We start from the raw sequence: 5,315 nt of genomic DNA on the forward strand, positions 1-5,315 counted from the left end.
TTTTTTTTTTTTTTTTTTTTGTTTTGGGAGGGAAGTTGTGTCTATGTATATGTACACTGAATATGAACACGTGTGTACATAACGACCTTTAAGGATTAGCCATAAACAATTATTATATTTGATCATCGTTATAACTAATAACTACACACATTATATAAAAGTGACATAGAAATTTCTATTTTTTTATTTATTTAACAATCATTTTATTTGCGTTTTCATTTCAAACATGTTTAAACAGTTTAGAATGTAGAACATATAACATATATACCTTAATAAAAATAAATTGTAAAGTATCTGAAAATTATGGGTCCGGAAAAATTAATCACTATAAACTATACGTTATGTTTCAGGTCGTTATGATAGATGTGCCAACTGAAAGGGACCGCTTATAAAAATTCAGATACGATTAATTTTAACATTTTCTTTTTTATTGTATTTAATTATGGATAAAACAAAATATACGATTAGCAGTAGAAATACGAGCAATTTCGGTTATATAGATATATGAGAAAATACGTTTGAACAGGTAGATAAGTTTAAGTATTTACGTTCTCCGTTAACTAGAAATAACAAAATTAATAAAGAAATAAAAGCGAGGTTGAAGGCGGGAAATTCTTGTTATTTTTCAATTTCGAAACTCCTTAGCTCGCGCCTTCTGTTCAAAAACTTAATAATTAGAATTTACTGAACTAATATACTTCCTTCTGTTCTTTACGGATGCGAGACGTGGCCTCTTACACTAAGGGATGAACAGCGCCTTAAGGTTTTCGAAAATAAAGCATTAAGCAAAATAATCGGACCGAAAAAGTATTTAGTATTAGTAGTTAATTTAATTACATTTACATTTTAAACTTATTTATCCATTCAAGTGTTTCCTGTAACCGGTTAATTATTATGTTTCCCTTTGAATCTATGTGTTAGTCTTATTCTCGTAAAATGCATCTATTTGTTTGTTTTTGGTAAACTGATCAACTGCTGTGACTATGAATGATGGTCTGATCTCACATTACCGTCTAATATTGAATTTGTTTAGCGAGTCACTGAAGAGGATCTAGGAGGAGAAATGAGAAAGAAAAATAGGAATGAATTCAAACATTTGTATTTGTTGTACAGACCGAAATTGATTGTAAAAGGAAACTGTAGGGGGGAAAAATTGTTTATTATATCTTATTATTATATCTCTTTATATCTAATTATACCATTATGTGTAATTTATATATGTCCGATCACGGATTGATAAGTATGCTGTGTGAGATAGCAACCTGATGTATTTAGGGAGCATAGATAAATAAAGTATTTCTCTCTCTCTAAGTGTAAAAGGAACAATTTATTGTTAAACAGTTGCTAAGATGTCGCCTAGCTACAGGCCAACCATCTTCGTTTTAATATCAGTTTCTGCTAATTAGTGGCAGTTTCTAACCATTACAGTAAAACAATTGGATCTCTATCTTAAATGTTTTGAATGATAATATCTTTCGCAATCATCAATGGGATTGCAACGTATAAGATGGGCGTGTAAGGTTGTAGGGCTGAGTAACGAGCGGATCCCTAAAATGTTAATAAAAACTGAACCGACGGGTAAATGTTCGAGGAGTAGACCGAAACGTAGATGGTAGGATTCCATTAAATCTGATTTAGGTTTGGAGGGGCGTCACTGGAAAAATGTATTTAGAGAGCAATTGGTGGTATCGACATCGAACATTCGGGTTCGTAAGGCCTTTATTATTATTCTCTAACTTTTATTTCATTTTGTAAGAATATGTTTGATTAATTTGAGACTATAGTAACTGTAATTTGTTCATTATATCTACATAATTAATATTTATGTTTTTATATCAGTTTCGTAATTAAAATTGTTTTTAATTTTGTTTTTATTATAGATAGTCTCTAAAGATCTCTCTATTTTTTTTTCATATTCTAATATCAATAGCATTTGTGTATTTTCGTTATTTATTGATGTGCCATTATTGTTAATTTTATGTATATGGATTTTATTTTTGCAATTATTTTCACGTTGATTCAACCTGCTTTTAAGTTTTATTTTGGAGTTAGTCTTTATACATATTTGATCAAAATTTTGGCAATTTATTTTATACAGAGAGAAATGATTTATTGATAGAAAGCAAGCTGCCCAAATGCTGTTTCTTGCTATAACACACAGCATACTAAACTGCCTTAAAAGATGTTTAAAAAAATAATATTAACGAAATACTTACGAATTATATTAATAATACGAAATTTTTTCAAATAACTTAATTAAATTAAATCTTTTATTTTTATATTTCTTCTTCCTTATTATTATTTTTCTTATTTGTTTTGTTTTGTTATTAATACTATATATTTAATCCTCTTATTACATCCTACTCTAAAATTAGTCATATACCTCTTCTGTAGTGATCTATCACAAATATTAAGTTTATTACACAGGTTTTGTTCAAATTTGATAGACTCATTCAAAATTAATAATTCCAGTAAGCACACATTAAGAAATAATTAGATAATGTAGTAAATAAATAATATTGTAGATACTTGTTAATTGGTTAAAGACTAAAAGATAAATAAATAAAAAAATACTTAACTAATTTCCATGCTGGTGATGATCTATAATGATGTCCAGAGTCCAAAATATTTTCGACCAAGATTGCAATATCCCCAACGCTAAGACCTAACTTCTAAAGCTTCTAGAACAATTTAGAATTGTTCTGCGATATCCGAACCTGAGTACTCTCAAGGTTAATACTCTCTCCGAAGGTCTTGTGATTTTTTTCTTTTAGGAAAGGGGATGCATTTTTCCGTGCCTCATCGAGGTGATTTTTCTCAAACTGCACCGTTGAACCCAAGACCAGTAGCCCTCATCCATGCAGTTTTATACTTTTTGGAGATTTTTCTGGATTATGATGATTTATATTTAGTATTGCTTTTTTTTTTTTTTTAATAATGCCTTAGTATATAATCTAATATATTTTATACCATCTCAAATGTTTTATTTATTTTTATTTTTCTGTTTCAGATGATTTTCACTACCCTTCTCCATCCCTCTAAAAAGGTATCTACAAAATTTTAAATATATTAGTATTGAAAGTATGTATAGTTATATGGTTAAATTGTTTACCTGTATGGTTTAACGACATCGTGTACTACAACCAGGAAAGAGGGAGTTATCTTACGGGCACAAACCTCTTCTTGACAGGGTGTGAAGGTCGGTATCGATTCCCGGAGTCGATAGAGATTTCCTTTCCTATTTCAAATAAATGTCAATGTGATTTTGTTTCATTAATACTACTGAAAGATGTCAACATAAAATAAATCTATAAAAATAAAATGAAAGACAATAACTGGATTATTAGGGATAGGATTTTTATATTTTCACATATTTTTACCTGACCATGATATCTGCGATTCCTTACTAACTAACGATGTTTCAAGACATTTCTGGCCAAAAGAAGGCATTTTTATTTAACATATTTTTTAATATTTGGCCTTTTTTACTTATTTTGTTATAAATAACATATTTTCTGAAATTTTTGTTATTTTATACATATTTTGTCCTGAATCATGTATTTCCTTAAATTATTTGTTCAATTGTAAATACATTTTTCGCAGCGACTACGTAAAATTCAAAAGAACACAAGAAACTTAAAGGTGAAATTTATCATTTATCATAAATGATAAATATTTTTTTAATAATTTATTTATTGTTATTTACAACTGTATACATATATACACATCAAGTAAATTTGCTGTAAGTGATATTATGACATGATAAAAACATGGGGACAATCTACCCATTGATAGAACTCCAAAAACATTTCTAAAGGAGAAGATCTCTAGGCCATCTTCTTTTCATACGCCTACGAGGATTATTAGGTAGTGAAGGAGAAGCCAGGTTAGAAACGAGTGGTTTGGGTGGTTGGGAAGTTAATTATGGAAGGATTGGTTTCTGGTTCTGGCCAAATCGGCAACATAGGGGACATTGAGGTCCTGATGGATGAGTTTATTTGTGGCAAAGTAAGGAGCATTAAGGATTTTGGACTTAAAGGATTGGATTCGAGAGGAATTAGATGGTTTAGTGGAGCCCCAAAGCTCAACTCCGTATGTCCAGATAGGCCTTATAACAGTCATGTAGATCAGTCTTTTGTAATGGATTGGAAGTTTAGACCGTTTGTCTAGTAAATGTTGTAATAGTCGGAATCGACGAGCAGTTTCCTGTCTTGTCAGAGGATTCCATGTCAAATTTGAATTTAAAATTTTACTTCGACCTAACATTAGCCACTCACATGATCACGTAGTTATATTATTATGTGACCAAAAGGGCATGGTCTTATGGTCACATGATATGTTAAGGTTAGGTCGAGCTAATTTTGAATCAGAATATACCATCATTAGTTTCATAGTCAAATAATGGCTCCTGATTGGTTGCCTAATGGCCACGTGATTAGTTAAGGGTAGGTCGAACTAAAAATTCCAATATGATTGGCTATTTATAACTAAATAATAATTATAGTTTAACTAGTAAACTACTAATATGAAAAAAATTTGGACCGAAAATGGACGAGTCAACTAGAGAATTTAGAAGATTATGCAACGTAGAATTGAAGGAACTGCACTACTAAATGTAATTCAGTTTATAGTAGGAGTCTTCATGATGTTTAGTTTAACATGTTAAATGGAGAAATATTTTCTTCTTTTACCATGTTAAAACGATATAACATATAACATGGTTGAGAGTCTGTTAGTAGGTTTGTTAAATGGAGAATGACGTCACGCAACAGACCAGCTGAGCTCGTCGCCGTTTTATTTGTTTTCATGTTAGGTTACTTGCTTGTAGTTTGTGTTTCGATTGTGTATTAATATTGTTCCTCACAAGTCAAGATCAACAAGGCACTGAGTAGCCAAACTTTTATACAACTTAAACTGTTCACTCACTTTAGGCATGCTGTAATAAATTACTTTAATCAAAACTTAGAAGTTAAAAATAACTTGAAGTTTTGGAAGGAAAGGTTATAAAGCAAGTTGCTGAAAAAATCCGCTAGGAACTCTTATGCAGTTAACCTTTAACATGACTTGAAATTGGGTTCTTCACAATTCTATCCTTATAACATTTAACAGGGTAAAACATTTTACATTTAACGCAACATCTTAAATCCTCTTAGTGTTGTACTAATTTTGTGGTATTTCCTGCGATTGATGGTATCCACATTGAACCTTCGGGTTGCATCAGCTATTCCGTTATTATTATTAATTAGTAGACTATATTCTTGCATCAATTTACGATATTCCGGTATTCCGAGTTGAAGTGGCTCTATCCAACCTCC

At 30.5% G+C, this 5,315-nt stretch overlaps 1 long non-coding RNA gene across 1 annotated transcript in view; it reads left to right on the forward strand.

Moving 5' to 3' along the window:
* Positions 1-5,315, forward strand: part of LOC136795311 (uncharacterized) — a 707,978-nt gene that overhangs the window by 426,434 nt on the left and 276,229 nt on the right. The window contains exon 3 of the long non-coding RNA XR_010842895.1: positions 3,011-3,046. This is a non-coding gene — a long non-coding RNA (uncharacterized lncRNA). The remainder of the gene's footprint in view (positions 1-3,010; positions 3,047-5,315) is intronic.

This window comes from Halyomorpha halys, unplaced genomic scaffold (assembly GCF_000696795.3).
Source record: "Halyomorpha halys isolate HHAL.00 unplaced genomic scaffold, Hhal_1.1 Scaffold22.1, whole genome shotgun sequence".
NCBI lineage: Eukaryota > Metazoa > Arthropoda > Insecta > Hemiptera > Pentatomidae > Halyomorpha > Halyomorpha halys.